The sequence below is a fragment of the Hypanus sabinus genome, chromosome 30 (genome assembly GCF_030144855.1).
Source record: "Hypanus sabinus isolate sHypSab1 chromosome 30, sHypSab1.hap1, whole genome shotgun sequence".
Classification (NCBI taxonomy): domain Eukaryota; kingdom Metazoa; phylum Chordata; class Chondrichthyes; order Myliobatiformes; family Dasyatidae; genus Hypanus; species Hypanus sabinus.
The window spans coordinates 36,563,512-36,582,711 of NC_082735.1; the positions used below are offsets into that span (position 1 = coordinate 36,563,512).

Below are 19,200 nucleotides of genomic sequence, written 5' to 3' on the forward strand. Positions count from 1 at the left end.
GGCAGCTGGAGCAGGATGACTCGAATCAATTAAAATGTGCTCTTTGAATCGGAGGTCTCAGCTTTCATCATTAGCGGTTAAACATTTGCATCAGCAATGTGGGAGACAGTGTGCATTCTTTGAGAGCTGCACGCTGCCTTTGATTTGCATTCCAGATGCTGGGCTAGACTTTGTGGAGACAGGGTTATAGTTCTGGCAGCTCCAATGTCCTTACTCCCCTCAGGTGTGTTTCTTCATGTCGAACCAGGTTCTTGTAGCTGTGTCACTCAAGGAACTCAGCAGTCACTCCCCAGGAAGCTCAATCCCTCTAAAACCATCAAAACAGAACATTTAGGATTCGTTCTCCCCTTCTCCCTTACTGGGTTTAACGTTACTGGTACCTGTCATAAAATTTGTTGTTTTTCAGTAGCAATACAAAATAATAAAATTACTATAAATTACGGTAAGTATAAAAAATCAATTAAATAAGTAATACAAAAGGAGAGGTAAAAATAGTGTGGGAGTGTTCATAGATTCATTGTCCTTCTTTACAGTGTCTTTTAGTGGATGTCTTCACTTGCCCATTGGTTGTTTGTCAGACTTTGCGTATAATTTTTCATTGAGTCCATTGTTTTTCTCCATTCTATTGTGAATGCCTGCAAGGAATTGAATTTCAGGAGAGTATATGGTGGCACTTTGAACTAAATATTCGGGTATTATGGGAATTAAGCATCGGGGTGGGGGAAATAATGGCAGGGTATTGACAGCAAAGTGATACAAAGTTAAAAGCTAAGCTTTGACAAAATTATGGGTCTCCAGCCTTGTCGTCAAGGATACCTTCAGATCAACAGTTGCATTTGTCCAAAATAACACAACAGCTTCAATTAATAGCACAGCTCTTACATGGAAATGTTTCTCAATATACTTTAAGGAGTTATCATCCCACAAAATACGACATTGAAGTACACAAAAAATAAACAAATTAAATGTCAAATATAGTCTTAAAGGGGAAGTGGGGGAAAGTTCAAAAAGGAATTCCAGAGGTTGGCACCGAGGCAGCTGAAAACGTGGCTTGCAATGGTACGTAAGAACTGGGATTGTAAACAAGGTGGAGAGCTGAAACCTGATTGGATGAGGACTAACCAATCAGGAGGGACGGACTATCGGGGTATAAATACCACTGAACTAGACAAGCCCAGGCAGCATCCCTGAAGAAGATGGCAGAGTTTGTCATCCAAACATCAATTATAATTGATACGCGACTGGAAGATCGAGAAGAGTTTATTCAAAAATTTGAAGTTATCTAATAGCTTGACATTGCAGTGTTTGCTGAGCTTGGCAGTTAGCTTGCAGATGTTACATCACCAGCCGAGGTGACCTCCTCAGTGTGCAGTTGTTAGTTTCCTCTGGAGTGCTGCTGTTCGCTTGTCTTGGTCCTGATTGGCTATGCCTCCATTTGACCTTTGAATTCTATTGGCTTGCATTTCTTTGGCTCTTGGTTTTATCACTAGCTTCTTCCTGTGCAGTTTGTGAAAAAGTAAAACTGCCAACCAATTCTTCTACGTTAGGTCAATGATTGAATCGTCATGTGGTGATATCTTGATGTTTATCATCATCATTTTGTGCCATGTTATATGACATCATCATTATGTGCCGTGTCATATTACATGGGTGATCATGGTCTATCCATGACCATAATTGTTCTTGGCAAATATTTTTACAGAAGTGATTTGTCCTTACAAGACAGGTGACCCCAGCCATTATCAAAACTCTTCAGAGATTGTCTACCTGGAGTCAGTGGTCGCATAACCAGGGCTTGTGATGTGCATCAGATGCTCATACAACCATCCACCATCTGCTCCCATGGCTTCATGTGAACCTGATGGGGGGGCTAAGCAGGTGCTACGCTTTGCTCAATGGTGACCTGCAAGCTAGCAGAAGGAAGGAGCGCCTTACACCTCCTTTGATAGAGACGTATCTCCACCCCATCACACCTCTGAAGTTACCTGTCTATAAAATGCTGACCAAACCTCCCGGAGAACTCCTCCTTCGAATAAACACAAGAGGTTCTATAGATGCTGAAATCCAGAGTAACACACACAACTTGCTCAAGAAACTCACCAGGCCAGGCAGCATCTATGGAGAGGGATAAACAGTCGACCCTTCAGGCCACTGTTAAGTTTTGCTACTGTAATTATTTATTTATCTATTTATTGATCTATTTGGAGATACAGCACAGAATAGGCCTTTCCAGCCCTTCCAGCCCTGCTGCCCAGCAAACCTCTGACAACCCCCATTTAGCCCAAGGGACAATTTACAATGACCAACTAACCTATCCGGTACATCTCTGAATGTTGTGAAGAAACCAGAGGACCTGACGAATGCCCACGTATTCCACAGGGAGGCCATACAGTGACTCCTGACAGAGGATGCCAGGATTGAACTCTGAACTCTGGTGCCCTGAGGTGTAATAACTACTACACTACTGTGGCACTCAGTCTCTGTGGTTATGATGTCAAGTAATGAAACCAGTACAGTTCAGATGAAAGATAACAATATACTTACATGGTATCTTCACAGTTTCTAAGAGCCTTAAGGGAAACAGTTTCAATGGCTCTGCTCTGGTACTGGGGTTCCCAACAAGATGTAAGAGGCTTCAGTCACTAAGTTCCTCCAGCAGGTAGTTTGTGGCTCCAGATTCCAGTGAATTTTACCCTAGTGAGAGCCAGGGCTTGGGAGTTACGCAGCAACGTTCAAAGTAAATTTTATTATCAAAGTACACATAAAACCCTGAGATTAATTTTCTTGTGGGCATACTCAGCAAATCTACAGAATAGTAACTATAACTTGAGTACAAGAGCAAGGATGTCCTTTTGCATTTGTACAGGGCCCTGGTGAGACCACACCTGGAATATTGTGTACAGTTTTGGTCTCCAGGTTTAAGGAAGGTCATTCTGGCAATTGAGGAAGTGCAGCGTAGATTCACTAGGTTGATTCCTGGGATGGCAGGGCTGTCTTACGCAGAGAGATTGGAGAGATTGGGCTTGTACACACTGGAATTGAGGAGATTGAGAGGGGATCTGATTGAAACATTTAAGATAATTAAAGGATTTGATAGGATTGAGGCAGGAAATATGTTCCAGATGTTGGGAGAGTCCAGTACCAGAGGGCATGGATTGAGAATAAGAGGTCAGTTATTTAAAACAGAGTTGAGGAAAAACTTCTTCTCCCAGAGAGTTGTGGAGGTGTGGAATGCACTGGATGGAGGCCAATTCTCTGGATGCTTTTAAGAAGGAGCTAGATAGATATCTGATGGATAGGGGAATCAAGGGATGTGGGGACAAGGCAGGGACTGGGTATTGATAGTGAATGATCAGCCATGATCTCAGAATGGTGGTGCAGACTCGAGGGGCCGAATGGTCTACTTCTGCACCTATTGTCTATTGTCTATTGTCTATAATAGGATCAGTGAAAGATCAACCAGAGTGCAGAAGACAACAAACTGTGTAAATGCAAATATAAATACACAAGCAATAAGTATCGAGAGTATGAGATGAAGAGTCCTTGAAAGTGAGTCTGTTAGTGTGGGAACATTTCGATGATGGGACAAGTGCAGTTGAGTGAAGTTATTGATGCACCATCAATAACTGTTGGAGACGGGAGGCGAACAATAGGCTTTTATTAGCAGCAAGAGACCAGGATTAGCAACAAGAAACCACCACACAACATCCTGGAGACTGAGGGAGGAGCAGTGCCTCCAATCACCTTTATACAGGAGTCTGGGGGAGGAACCACAGAAGCAGTCAGCAGAGGGGCGTGTCCAGACAGGTATATGTAGTTCACCACAATTATCCCCTTTTGTTCGAGAGCCTGATGGTTGAGGAGTAGTAACTGTACTTGAACCTGGTGGTTCAAGTCCTGAGGCAGCAGTGAGAAGAGAGTATGACCTGCGTGGTGGTGATCTGGGATGATGGATGCTGCTTTTCTACAATAGCATTTCATGTAAGTGTACTGAATGGTGGGAAGGGCTTTCCCATGACATACTGAATTGAATCCACTTATTTCTGGAGGATTTTTCATTCAAGCATATTGGTGTTTCCATACCAGGTTGTGATGTAACCAGTCAATATCATCTATAGAAGTCTGTCCAAGTTTTAGAAGTCATGTCAAATCTCTGCGGATTCCTAAGGAAGTGTACATGATACTGTGCTTTCTTCATAATTGCACTTACGTGCTGGGCCCGAGACAGGCCTTCTGAAATAGTAACAGTGATGGTCAATGACAGTAAGGGGCTGAAAACTGGGGGATTAAATCAAATCAGAAATTTTAAATATTCTCTGAGAGAAACAGACTGGTCTAATTTCTCAGTTATTGCCCACTGATAATATCCTGAAACAAGAAACACAATAAAAATTTTCACAATGTTAGGCACTGACTTCTCATTGGATCCAAATTGCTTTAAATGTTTAATGGAGCAATATTTCCTGAACACATTAGGGGACCTTTGTTCCTCCTGCAATTTTCACTTTCACATTTACTTAAGGATCGCTGCAATTCCATCACAGGTTCAAAGCCAGTGATCGGAGCTTGAATTCTTAGAAAGAATCACCAAAAACACATTGCAAAAATATTGCCAGGTTGTGATTTTTAAGAAATGATATCTGGACTCAAGTGAAAACAATGCGATTGATAAAAGATGCCTGTGGTGTTGTTCTAGTAGTGTCCCCCATCTCTGCCTCACTGGGCTGCTTATGTATGCCTGGGTATGGGTCTGTGTGTTTGGTTCCGTGTGTATACACCTGTGTAAACAGAAGGAAGCCTTGGAGTGATGTGGAATAAAGTTACGGACCAACCCACAGCGTCAGTGTGTCTAGACTCCAGATGTATTCCCCTTCCCCTTGTAACTGGCTGGGCAATTAAAGGCTAGCAGGCAAACTTATACCGAGAGACAAGGACTGGCAATTCTCAGTCACATGCCTATACCTTTCAATGGAGCAGTTGTCCAGTTCGGGTATAAAATCTTAATCTCAAAAGACTGCTTTGTGGATCTTTTTTCTATGGACTTCGCTTTGTAATTAAATGATATTAGCTAGCTTGCACCTCTGGGGTAACACAAACAAAATGCTGGAGGAAATCAGCACACCAGGCAACGTCCACATCGATGTTTCAGGCCGAGTCCGCCCATCGGGACTTTGGTCTGAAACGTTGGCTGTTTATTCCCCTCCACTGATACTGCTTAACCTGCCAAGTTCCTCCAGCACCTTGTGTGTGTTTCCCTGGATTTCCAGCATCTGCAGAACCTCTTGTGTTTATGATCTGTGGCATCCCAAGCTCCTTCCTACCACTCAATGTAGTTCTGCAGTTTTGGTTCACTGAAGAATGTTGACGACCTCTGCCCTAAACTCATATATCATTCTTCTATTTCCTATCCTTCAAAGTTCAAAGTAAACTCACCATTGAAGTACATATTCTATACATATAGTCATATTCTGGAAGGCATTGACAGTAAATACAAAGGAACACAACCAAATCAATGAAAAATCTCACAGTACAGGACATAAAAATTAATTCAAGGTATATTTATTATCACAGTAAGCATATATTACATTATACAACCTTGAGATTCATCTCCTTACAGGCAGCCACAAAACATGAATTCCAAAAGAACTCACAAAATATCCCGACAAACACCCAATGCGCAGAGAGAGAGAGAGAAGACCCAATTGTGTGAACAATATAAGTAAGATTAGAGCATTTTGAATGAAAGAGAGTCCTCAGACACGAAGTCCAGCGCAGCTGCAGCAAACCCACGGGCTCAGCCTCAGAGCAGCAAAGAGCGGAGTAAACATGGCGGAGTAAACGTGGTGGAGTAAACATGGTGGAGTAAACGTGGCGGAGTAAACATGGTGGAGTAAACATCGCGAAGCAGCCAGCAGAACTGGCTGACCTTGCCTCTGGTCCTGACACTGTGACTTTTCAATCTGGCCCGATGTTTAAGTTGTCCAAGCATCGGGCATTCCTCACTCTAGGACCTGGGCCCTGTTGCATTGATATACTCCGGGCCTACACCCTTCCAGCCCACAGCCGACCTTTCCAAACTGGCCTGGCACTTGGATCAATCAAACATCGCTCCCGGTTTCCTCTGCTCCAACTCTTCTCTGCTTCACAGCCTCTGACTCCTCCTCAAACATGCCTCAACTTCTCTCCAATTCCATCTCACACCAGCATGCTTCAACTCTCGACACAACTTCGCCTTTGCTTGCCTCTTCATTGTTCGCGGTCATCATTTATATAAATTTTTTTACAGGAAAAGTTTTATCAGTAAAGTATTTAGTTGCATTTCTTGCTTTGGGAACTGCCAGTAAGTTGTCACTTGCCCTTAGTAGTGCCATCTCAGGCTACATCCACACTATGCCGGATAAATCCGTAACTGAAGCTTTTTCTCTTCATTTTTACCCTCCGTCCACACTAAAACGGCATTTTTGTCCCCCGAAACCAGAGCCTTTCAGAAATACTTTCCAGGGTGGGTATTTTTGAAAACGCTGCTTGCGCAGATCAGTGTGGACGGGGAAACCGGAGACTTTTGAAAACACTATCAGACGGCAGCATGCTATTTCATTGTTTTCTTGAACGCAACCTAACAATTTCAGAACAGAGACTGAAGCCAGAAGAGTTAGAAATGTATTCACCAAATACTTTGACCCATAAGTTACTGAATAAATACTATACTCACTTTGCCCTGTTTTCTGTCCTTGCTCGTATGAAGGTGGTTTACCTATTTATGCAAGTCCTGCTCTGACAATAGATGTGTAACAGCCCAATGTAACATTGTATGGAAATACAAGATAACACTGATGCAGACATGTTTTATACATTTTACAAAGTGCCTTATTAATGCAACAAAGTTAGTCAGTTTTTCAATGTTCGTCATCAGCCGGGTCATACTGTCCGTGAACTCCCTGTCGATTGCCGCTGTACGCTCCAGTATTTGTTTCTTTTTACTTTTAAGTCCTCCTGTGCGAAAGCCAACAGCTGTCCGTCGTTTTAAGTTTTTCTAGTCTGTAACTACACAAACGTGCACTTTTACAGCGAGATTCGACATCAAGCATGTCGCTTGTTTTCGGTAAATGTGTCCTGCGCATGCGCAGGAGGAGGAGATTCACTGAAATCTCCGTTTCAGTGTGGATAGAGATATTTTCAAAAAAGCATAGTGTGGACGCCTATCGTTTTTACGTGAAACTGGAGTTTTCAAAATTATCCGGTCTAATGTGGATGTAGTCTTAAACTGGACATACAACCAATGAGCAAAAGAAAATAAACTGTGCAAATACAAAAAGTAAAATAACAAAATATCCTTTCCATTAACACTGACCCTCTCATCTAATCTGTAATGACTGGCACCTGCTTCCAAACCGAACATGACCACTTCCAAACTGCAGACCATCTGGCCAGTGTGCTACTGATATTGGGGACCCCTCCTTCGCATTCCCCAGCTCTGCTTTAAAATCAGTCGCAAAATCCAGCTTCTAACCTGGCGAAACTTGCAAACCTCACCAGCTACAACTTTCCTTCCCTTTCAAAATCCCACGATCACTTTGCCATCTGCCAAACCTATTCCCAGCTTTCCTGGAATCCTGTGGATGAATTCCTGTGTGTTTTCCATTACTACAAAACCAAAATTCCTTTTAATTAAGTTACAAAGTTACTGAAGTATAGGCATTGGTTTATTATTGTCACATGCACTGAGCTTCAAGTTCCTGGGTGTCAAGATCTCCAAGGATCTAACCTGGTCCCAACATATCAATGTAGTCATAAAGACGGCAAGACAGCGGCTATACTTTATTAGAAGTCTGAAGAGATTTGGCATGTCAAAAAATAAACTCAAAAATTTCTATAGTTGTACCGTGGAGAGCATTCTGACAGGCTGCATCACTGGAGGGGCCACTGCACAGGACCGAAAGAAGCTGCAGAAGGTTGTAAATCTGTCAGCTTCATCTTGGGCACTAGCCTACAAAATACACAGGCATCTTTAGGGAGCGGTGTCTCAGAAAGGCAGCATCCATTATAGGGACGTCCAGCACCCAGGACATGCCCTTTTCTCACTGTTACTGTCAGGTAGGAGGTACAGAAGCCTGAAGGCACACACTCAGCAATTCAGGAACAGCTTCTTCCCCTCTACCATCCGATTCCTAAATGGACATTGAAACTTTGGACATGATCTCACTTTTTTTAAATAAACAGTATTTCTGTTTTTGCATATTTTTAAAAATCTATTCGATATATGTAACTGATTTACTTGTTTATGTATTATTATGTTTTACTTATTACTTTTTCTCTCTGCTATATTATGTATTGCATTGAACTGCTGCTGCTAAGTTAACAAATTTCACGTCACATGCCAGTGATAACAGACCTGATTCTGATTCTGATACAAGGAAAAGCTTGTCCTCATAATGTTTATACAGATCAAATCATTACACAATGCATTGAGGAAGAACAAGGTAAAACAATAGCAATTCAGAATAGCAGCTACAGAGAAAGTGCAGTCAAGGTAAGCAATAAAATGCAAGGTCATACCAAGGGTATTTGTGAGGTAAACCAGTCCTCCTCAAACTGCTGATACTAAAATAAAGACCAGCCCCTTTTCGTCCATTGTTTCATCTCTGTTATTGGCTGAGTACCACTGACAGCTCCATTTTTATCTATGATACCATCATCAGAGAATCTCCCACAATAGTGTGTGTGGACTGGGCTGCCAGCGGCAGTGGTGGAGGCGGAAACGATAGGGTCTTTTAAGAGACTCCTGGATGGATACATGGAGCTTAGAAAAATAGAGGGCCATGGGTAAGCCTAGGTCAGAGGTCGGCAACCCGTGGTTCCGGAGCCGCATGTGGCTCTTTCATCTCTGTGATGCGGCTCCCCGTGGTTTGTTAGTTTTTGAAATGTAATTCGAAATTTGAAGATTATGGTGATCTTGTACAATCTAAAAACTTTGTGGAGACCCCATTTCCTGGCACATCCGAACCGGCTCACAATTAGCCACCGTTCCGGCTAAGGGAGATAGCCTACGGGGGTTTGTGAGTACGTGTCTTTTGGAGCATCTGCGCCCACGGGGACGGGTTGAGGGAGGCTTTAAAGCAAGGCTGTTTAGTTCGAATAAAGCTACCTTTGACTGCAGTGTCTTTATTTTAGCACTGCGTGTAGCACACCGCTACAACGTGTTTTTTATCGCTATTAATATACATCACCACTGCCAATGCCTGACACCCGCCAGTACGCGCTTTCTTTTAATTCTTCGATCCAAGGTAGGCTACCTATGGAGTAACCTTCAACCCAACGTCTTTTTTTCGGAGTTCAAAATGTTTTTGTTGCATGCAGAAATGTAATTTTGTTTTCTCTGCAGGAGTTCATCAATTTCATAAATGCAACACATTATAGTTTGTTTATACATAGCATAAAGGCAAAAAAAACCGTTGTATGCAGTGTTATTTCATTTTAAATATCAAATGGGTTTTGTGGCTCCCAGTGTTTTCTTTTCTGTGGGAAATGGGTCCATATTGGCTCTTTCAGTGGTAAACGTTGCCGACCCCTGGCCTAGGTAGTTCTAAGGTAAGGACATGTTCGGTACGGCTTTGTGGGCTGAAGGGCCTGTATTGTGCTGTAGGTTTTCTATGTTTCTATAGTTTTTGCTTGCCCTCCACTACCTAGCCCCCAAGTTCTGGCTACTTCTGCCTTTTGAGAATTGTGAGGCCTCTGTCAGTCAGGTTGGACCATGGATGTTGTGTCCTAGCTGTCTAGATGTGCAAGCCTGGGCGGTACAATATGGAGAGCAAGCTATCACCCATGTAGCAAGCTCCCCCTCTGCCCAAGGCGACTGGTTTTAAAATGGTAACCCGCCTTTGCTCCTTGTTCTGTCAGTAGAAATGGTTCTACCGGGCTTAGTAGCTAAGTCACACATGAAGTCTAGGAGCTGAATTTGGTTGTCAGAGGCTATTTGAGATTGGGAGCCATTGGGAGCATTTAATGGATAATGGAAGCTTGTCCTCATTGTCACCCCCACCCCCCCTCAGCTATAACAAACTTAACGAACCATATTGGGGATATCACATGAAAATATTAGCCTGAAAGTGCCCAAACTCAGCTGATCTTGGAAGTAAGTAGGCTCCGGCCTGGTTAGTACTTGGATGGGAGACCATCTGGGAATACCAGGTGCTATAGGCTTTGGGCACCACAGTGGTGTAGGAGGTAGTGCAACACTGCTACAGCTCGGGGCATCAGAGTTTGGACTCCTATCCCGGTGTCCTCTGTAGGGAGTGTGTACGTTCTTCTCATGGAGTGCGTGCGTTTTCTTTGGGTGCTCCAGTTTCCTTCCACAATCCAAAGACGTACTAGTTAGTCAGTTAATTGGTCATTATAAATTGTCCTATGATTAGGTCGGGGTTAAATTGGGGTTTGCTGGAAGTTGTTGGGCTCAAAAAACTGGAAGGGCCAATTTTGCATTGGATCCCTAAATTTAAAAAAATAAAAATTAATATAATGTTCCACAGGTAAGTGCATTTATCTCCCTGCTCTCTGCCCTTCACTGTCTCTGGTTCATATGTTTGCATGACCACTAGTTAAACTCATGAGGGTTCAAAAAATTAACCTTCAAGTATCACTTCCGTCCCAAACTCTGGCCGATATCTTAGGTTGAAACAAGTGTTAACAAACAAAGTGATGTGATCATTCATAGGGTTACAGAATTACTCAGTGCTGGTAATGCAGTGGAATCATACAATGTATGAAAATGTAAAGGAATCGAGTCTGCAGGGAGACAACTATTATGTCAGTAACAATGCTATTAGACCACTTGACAAACGGGGACATTGTGGTGCTGCTGATGCGTTTACTGTGTCTGAATCAACATGTGTTAATTTTGGTTCCAACACTGTTTAGCTGTAGGATTGAGATTGGTGTTGGTTAATTATTGTCACACATACCAACATACAGTGAAATGCTTGTCTTGGATACTGTTTAAGATCAAATTAAATCAGATTTCAGAATCAGAATTAGAATCAGGTTTTTATCATTGATATTTATTTATCTACCTCTCCATCTATTGATTTATTGATTGAAATATAAATCTCTTGCAGCCACACCTCGCAGCAATCCCTGTATTTACTCTGAGCCTAACAACAGGACAATTCACCATGACCAATTGACCTACCAAATGGTACGTCTTTGGACTGTGGGAGGAAACTGGAGCACCCGAAGGAAACACACAAGGTCACTGGGAGAACGTACAAACTCTTTAAAGGCAGTAGTGGGAATTGAACCCAGGTTGACTGTGCGGTATAGTGTTGTACTAACCACAGTGCTACACAATAGCGTAGAGGTTAACATACAGTTTGTTGTGAAATTTGTTGTTTTGTGGCAGCAGTACAAAAGACAACATAAAACTTGCTATAGGTTATAAGAAGAATAACAAGATAGTCATGGAACGTTCAGAAATCTGAGGGCAGAGGGGTGGGGCCATGTTCTTTTCGTGTTGCTCCCATCATGTAGAAGGTACAAGAACTTCAGGACTTGCAGCACTAGGTTCAATAACAGCCTCAACCATCAGGCACCTGAATGAAAGGGGATAGCCACACTCAACTTCAATTACCCCATCACTGAGATGTTCCCACAATTAATGATCTCACTTTAATTACTCTTTGTCTGATTTTCTCGTTATTTATCGCTATTTATTTATATTTGTATTTGCACAGTTTGTTGTATCCCGCACTGTGGTTGGTCTTTCATTGATCCTGTTACAGTTATTATTTGATAGGTTTATTGAGTATGCCCACAGGAGATTTAATCTCAGGGCTGTATATGGTGACATATACATACATTCATTGTAAAATTTGAACTTAAAACTTTTGATCTTTGGAAAAAGCTGTTCAGTTCTATTTTTGGCCTCATTGAGTCCATTTTATCTCCAAATAAATGTACGGATACAAACTTATGTAGTTTTAATCAAGCCTTCCTCAACCTTTTACAGTCAATGAGTGTTTTGGAAATGTCAGTTATAGTGTAACGAATGTTCCTTGTTTCGAGCTGACAATAGTTTGGATCTATTGGGTTTAGGTACAATATTAACAGCGTTAGTCTGCTATTGATGATGCAGACTTTGCATAACCTTTAGCTGCTGACACAACAAAATAAAGCCAGGTGCAGGAGGTTTCTCTAGTCCCTTATCAGCTAATGCAAACCAGGAGTCAGAGATCGGTTTCATGCTATCATGTTACGGACTTGCTCTGTAGGTCTAAATTCATTCCTTCAGTTTTTCTGATGAGTTATAAGGCATTGCTCAGACAATATAAACACGCGTTGGCTCACGAGGTGAGGGTACAGTAGGATCCTGTGGATATTTACGCTTGTTTATGTTCCATCTGGTTGCCCATTGCAGGGAGAGATTTACCTACTCAAGTTTGATACACATCTTAATGCAGCCATACAGAAAGATGGCCATCAGGGTGAGGGCTTCACCTGGGTGTAGGTTTTCACCTTGTCTCTGGAGAATTGCACCTCATGTCCTGCCAGAAGTGATCCATGCAATGGAGAGACTGTCCAGGTGAGAGCCACGGTGCAGAGGCGGAGAGCAGGCTAGCCTCACATCACAGCCAGCAACAGCAGGAGCACCTTCCAAATGATTGTCGTATTCTTGTTCACCATTGGCAGGGAGGACTGCACCCACATTCTCACCTTCTGCTTCCCTCCAAACAATCCTGGGTGCTCCCAAGCAGATCTTCAGCCCCTTCGGGCAATCAGCCCTGTTGGTGAGTGAATCAGTAAGCAGTTGTCTAAGACCATGATCTTGCTTCCATTTGGGACTCTGGAGCCAATGCTCAAGCCACACTGATGATGCAGATGGACCACCTCTGTTCCCTTTCTCCTTTCTTTTGTCTCATGGTCCACTGTCCTCTCCGATTAGATTCCTTCTTCTTCATCTCCTCACCTCTTCCACCATCACCTCCCAGCTTCTAATTTTATTGCACCCCCTGCCCCCACCTATTCAAATTCTCCCTCAGTTGGTTCCACCTATCACCTGCCTCTTGTATTATTTTCCCTTCCCCACCTTCTTATCCTGCCTTCTGTCCTGTTTCTTTCTAATATCATCATTGTTGCTGTCCAAATATTCCAGGGTTGTGGGAAGAGCAAATGAGATGGCATCTGCTATAAACCTGTTGCTTCAGTAGGCAAATTGGAGCAGATCCAATTTGGTCATGAAGCTGATGTGTTTCTTGGTAGATGAGGAGCATTGGGTGCCCTGCCGCTCCTTGTCTTACTGAGCAGGATGCATCAAACACTGCACTACTCTCCGACTGCCAGTGCGTTGGATCGAACACTGCGCTACTCTCTGCCTGCCAGTGCATCACATCAAACACTGCGCTACTCTCCGACTGCCAGTGCATCACATCAAACACTGCGCTACTCTCTGCCTGCCAGTGTGTTGCATCAAACACTGCGCTACTCTCCACCTGCCAGTGTGTTGCATCAGACACTGCGCTACTCTCCACCTGCCAGTGTGTTGCATCAAACACTGCGCTACTCTCCGACTGCCAGTGCAAGGCCGCGTCAGGTTTTGATACAAAAGATTCTGCAAGTGCTGGAAGTTGCTGGAGAAACTTGGCAGGCCAGGCAACATCTATGGAGAAGAATAAACAGTTGACGTTTTAGGCCAAGACACTGAAGCTGGTGGATATAGAAGTCTTTATTCTGCAAAATGAACAGCAGGCATCATATATGAGATGCTCTTGGAAGAAGAGGTCTGCCTGACCCAATATCACATGATATTTTTCTATGCTAAAGATCTAAGGTGACAGCAGGACAATTCTATAGTCACAATGTATCTACAATGCTACCCTTGAATTACATATAACTTTCAAACTTTTCCAACACTCCAGACAGCCAAAATCAATGTCTATTTAGTTGCATTCAAGCATATGCAGACATTGCAAGTGATCAACCCCAGTCTGCAGTTCCAGGAAGCCCCTTGTTCAGAGCTGTATTTTAAATTCAATCTGCAATCCACATTCAAATCTGAAGTATTGGTGCTGTTGAAATTAAAAATTGCTGTATACTCTAACTCCAGAATGCACTGTAACAATCCACTCTCCTCTCCTACCAGATTCTTACTTCACCAGCTGTTTACCTGTCCTACCCACCTGCGTTCACCTATCACCCTTCCCTCCCCCCCAGTATTTTATTCTGGTATCTTCCCCCTTCCTTTCCAGTTCTGAAGAAGGGTCTCGACACAAAACATCGACTGTTTATTCATTTCTGTAGATGCTGCCTGACCTGCTGAGTTCCTCCAGCATTTTGTGTGTTCCTTCGTTTGGGAAGGGTCAGAGTACAAATTCCTTTGGTGACACAAGAGACTTCAGGTGCTGGAATTGGAGGTAAAATCAAGCTGCTGGAGGAACTCAGCAGGTCAGGAAGCAAATTGGATGTCACAACCACGAATTTGGCAGCACAGCCAATACAGCAATTGTGCTCGTGTCAGTTAATTATTATTTAATTGTGATAGTATTTGACTCTATTCTTTCAGTCACAGTTCTTGTGGAGACTTGAAGATAGCACAGCAATGCTTCGTTGTTGGCTTGCATTTGGCCTTTCCTGAGAAATTGGACTGTCGAGACAAATGACTGTGAAAACTCGTGGTATTTATTTTGTATTTAGTTATTTGCCTATACGAAGTGCAGGCTTCACTTTCCATTTGAGAGTTTTTAGTTAACGCCCTGTTTGGCCTAGCATTTATTGTTTGCTTTAACCTTTTAACTCTGTTGGCATTAAAGTCTGTGAACTGTCGACCCACCTCAGATTCTCTTGCTCGACACTTGGGCCCCGTCCAAACCCGGGTGACAGTGGAGGGAAATGGAAAGATGACGTTTTTGGTAAGAACTTATATCTGGACTCCAGAAATCACCTTGAATGTGAGGCAGGAACATCGATTTACAACCCCATCCTATTATCGTAATTTTTGGTTTACCAATGAAGGACTCACTTCATTTATCTTCTTCCGCCTGTCGAATGATTGCATTTCTTACTCTAATGGCTAGAAGATCTATTTTGCTGAATTGGAAGGAAATTAATCTTCCCACTGTATTTCATTGGTTTTCTCAAACTATGTTATGTTTAAATTTAGAAAAAATTAGAAGTGGTGTATTTGATACTTCTATTAAATTTGAAAAGATATGGAGACCATTTATTCAATATTTTTATATGATGTAATATGACCCTGTTTCAAGCCTATTTGATTTTCCAGCTTTAAACTTATATATGTTGAGAGGATCAGAGTTGACGACACTGATGATTATGTATTCTTGTGAGATATTATAAACAGCCCTTTTTTTTCTTTCTCCAGTTTTTCTTTCTCTCTTTTTCTTTTTTTGCTTTTTTTTCTTTATTAGCTATTAGATTATTAGTTTAGTTTTTTTTGCATAATATATTTTTTTCTTTTTTCTGTTTTTTTTATATTATATATTATGATATACCTAGATTTATCTTGTTCATATATATATTGTATCGTTCATGATTTGGGAATACTCATTTATACTGTAATCATTGCTTATGTATTCTTTTATGTGCAATGGAAATGTGTATGTTTGTAATCCCATTACCAATATATCAATTGTATTTTGTTTATATTATCAATAATAATAAAAAGATTGAAAAAGAAAGAATGTGAGGCAGGAAGAACATTGAATAACTAGCACTAGGCTGACCAGCTGAGCTAACTGGGACATCTAAAATATGAATAGAGAGGATTTTCCTGTCTCTTGGCTTGGGCCTTTACATGACATGTACATGACATGCCTTTACATGACTGTACATTTTTGCTAGAAAATCTCTTCTCCTGAAGACCACCACTGCAATAATATGATATAGGTGGAAATAGTCTGGCGGCCTTTTCCCATCTGCTTATTTTCATATCATCAAATTTAGGTAAAGGTGCCCAAAATACTACCTTTGTGCAAATAGTGGATCTGTTGTCTCACAGCTCCGTTGACCAGGGTTCAATCCTAACTTCTGCCACATGAGTAGATACTGTTTAAGCCAACTGCCATGTGGAGACCAATACTTGGCTTGTATGGTACAGCCCTGTTGCATCCCCTGAGGTGGAAATTCCTGCCAAGATGATCATTGAGGTCCCTCTTCCACCCATTGGAGATACTTACCAGGAGAACTGCAGATGCAGTTCAATAATTGTCAATAATTCAATAATTGTCAATAATTCCTCTGATCTGTCTAACAATCTCTTTGACCTCCTATCAGGCAAGAGGTACCGCAGCATTAGGACAAGAACGATTAGGATTGGAAACAGCTTCATCCCCCAGGCGGTGAGACTACTGAGCTCCCTGCCACCACCCAGATCACGTCATGAATGAAGTAGTAGTTCCTCCAGCTTGTTGTAAGTGTTATACTGTTTACTTGCATCTTACTATTTGTTAATTTATTTGTGGTAATATTAATGTAATTTTTGTTGATTGAGATACGGAGTTTAATAGGCCCTTCTGACCCTTTGAGCCAGTCCTCCCAGCAATTCCCTGAATTAATCTTAGCCTCATCATGGGATAATTTACATTGACCTGCTAACGTACAAACCGATCCATCTTTGGACTGCGGGAGGAAGCTGGAACCCTCGCGGAGAACGTACAAACTCCATACGGGCAGCAGCAGGAATTGAGCTCTGGTTGCCTGTACTGTAAAGTGTTGTGCCAACCGGTACGTTACCATGCTGCCCTAAGTGTTATGAGTGTGAATTATATGTACGGTGTTGTCCATCTCTGGTCTGGAGGAATGTTGTCTCATTTGGTGGTCGACGTGTTTACGGTTGAATGACAATAAACTTGAAGTTGAACTTGCAATGGTTCACGTGTAGATAGGGGAATCCTGTAATTCCAGTGGAACAATCCCTAGCAACAGTGAGGAAAGCAAGGGGGAGGTCTGAGGTCACCCACATGTGTGCAATTTCATTAAAATAACTGCTATTTCTTATATATTTTTACAGATGAAACCTATTAGTTTGAGTTCCCCAGTACTAGTTAAATTGGTTTGTATTATTGAGGCATCTACTCAGATGTTCAGAGTCTGTGCCAGGACTCACAAATCTTGCTCAATTTAGTAGAAAGTTTAAATTATTATTTCATAATGAAGACAAATGCATCGCATTTACCCTTTCTACACTCCTGTGGCATATAACCAGGTATGCTGTGGGGAGGGGGGTGGTGGAGCTCCTTTTTTTAAAAAGACTAATGGTGATATAGACTTACAAATGAGCAAGCATTTATACTCTGACATGTCGGTCCATGGCCTCCTTTTGTGCCACAATGAGGCCATCCTCAGGGTGGAGGAACAACAACGTATATTCCATCTGGATAGCCCCCAAGCTGATGGCATGAATATCGATTTCTCCTTCCAGTAAAAAATATCCTTCCCCCCCACCGCCTTTGTTCTAATCCCCACTCTGCCCTTTTACTTCTTCTCACCTGCCTATCACCTCCCCCTGGGGCCTGCACTTTCTCCTATGGTCCGCTCTCCTCTCTTATCAGATTCTTTTCTGTCTAACCCTTTACTTTTCCGGCCCACTTGTCTTCACCTATCACCCTCTAGCTATCCTTCCTCTCCCCTCTCTTTTTTATTCTGGTGTCTTTCCCCCTTCCTTTCCAGTAACCATGCTGAGTTAGTGGCTTGAGAATAGAAGATCAAATAGGTTGTCTGTCTCTGTGTGTCTCGCTATGCTTGTGACTTGAAGCCCTATTTATTGAGGCACCTTTCGCTCGATTCTTAGGTCTTCACCTAGACCGAGGAATTGTGATCGAGTGGTGTCTAGGACTCAGGGTGGTTTCATGAGTCAGAATTCGGAGTTCCCCCGACAACAACGAAAATCAAATACCCCGACAATGGCAACAATCGAGTGGTGGTTAAGAATCATGAGACCTTTGTAATTTACTGCGCAGTATTTAGCATGGTTTATTTGTGCTTTCTGTTTTATGATAATAAATTAGATGTAATCTCCTGGACACACGAATTGTTTGGGTCTTTTGGCTCTGATCAACCCTGGCATAGAAATACAAGTGTTTCACTCTATCCCAGCATAGATGACAATAATAAACAAATTCCACGACAGAATTCCAATTCCAGTTGTCTTTGGAACTACTTTAAGGAAGCAAATGCAACAGGGATTAGCTGCAGCACCAGTAGTAGTCTCACCTTGAAGTCAGGTAATTGCAGACTCCTCCTACCCAAGAGGTGTGAGTGCAAATTTGAGACTGTCAATCCCAGTGAACGTGGATCTCAGCAATCCTCGAATGTAGTTGGTAAAGACCCAAAGACTTTACTGTAAGGCGAGCAGCACTTTGCCATCACACTCTCCCTCATTTATATCACATTTAAAACAAATCATTACTAACAGTGAGACTTTTGCCATATTGGTTGCTGCTTTTCTAACAAATATAAAACATATGTTAAATAGGTAAGTGGCTGCAAAAGTTATAAGGAGGTGATCTGTGGTTATTAAACAGTAAATACAAGGAAGTGGGAATTCCTGCACTATTTATCTACCTAGTTATTATTTAAATTTGCTTGTTTTGTCTTCTTTTGCCCTTTACTTATTTGTCGGTCTTTCTGTTTAGTTCTTAATAAATTATTGTATTTCTTTGTTTTCTTGTAATTGCCTGTAAGAAAATGGATCTCAAGATAGCATATGGTGACATATATGTACTTTGATTAATTTATATTGAACTTTGAACCTAGAATTAACATTAAGAGTGATCCAGAGTGTGTTAGGCATTAATTAAAGGTGATCAACCTTCTAATCCATGGCCAGGGATTAAAGCACCTGGTGGGTCTTCCGGAGGAAATCGTCTTGTCCGTCACTCTGACCAATTCCATCCTCACTACCACTTTCTTGTGAGACTCCCCATGACTTCTCTCTTTCCCTCTCTATCATGTCTGAGCCCTGCTGCCCCATCGATCAAAGTACCAACCCTTGAAGCCCCACAATGTTATAACAGGAAAGAACGGGTATTGTGTGTGTTTACACGTGATGTGTCTGTCTGTGGTGGACACCAGGCTGCAGATGACCGTATGCAAGACCAATATGGACACCCTCAGCAGCATCTATTTCATGTGACTTTTTATAGGCTTTTGAATTTCTAGAGAATTGTTTCTTCAATGTCAAGCCCCTAAATTTGC

General features: G+C 42.1%; 1 long non-coding RNA gene across 9 annotated transcripts in view; it reads left to right on the plus strand.

Annotated features, from left to right (window-relative positions):
• The window catches only part of LOC132383571 (uncharacterized), a 175,690-nt gene that overhangs the window by 109,623 nt on the left and 46,867 nt on the right, over positions 1-19,200 (plus strand). For 8 of the 9 annotated variants that reach the window (XR_009508721.1, XR_009508726.1, XR_009508723.1 and 5 more), the window contains exons 4-5: positions 11,112-14,897; positions 16,279-16,414. This is a non-coding gene — a long non-coding RNA (uncharacterized LOC132383571). Of the gene's footprint in view, positions 1-11,111; positions 14,898-16,278; positions 16,415-17,794; positions 18,540-19,200 lie in introns of those variants that run through there. The other variant, XR_009508718.1, reaches the window with a different exon arrangement.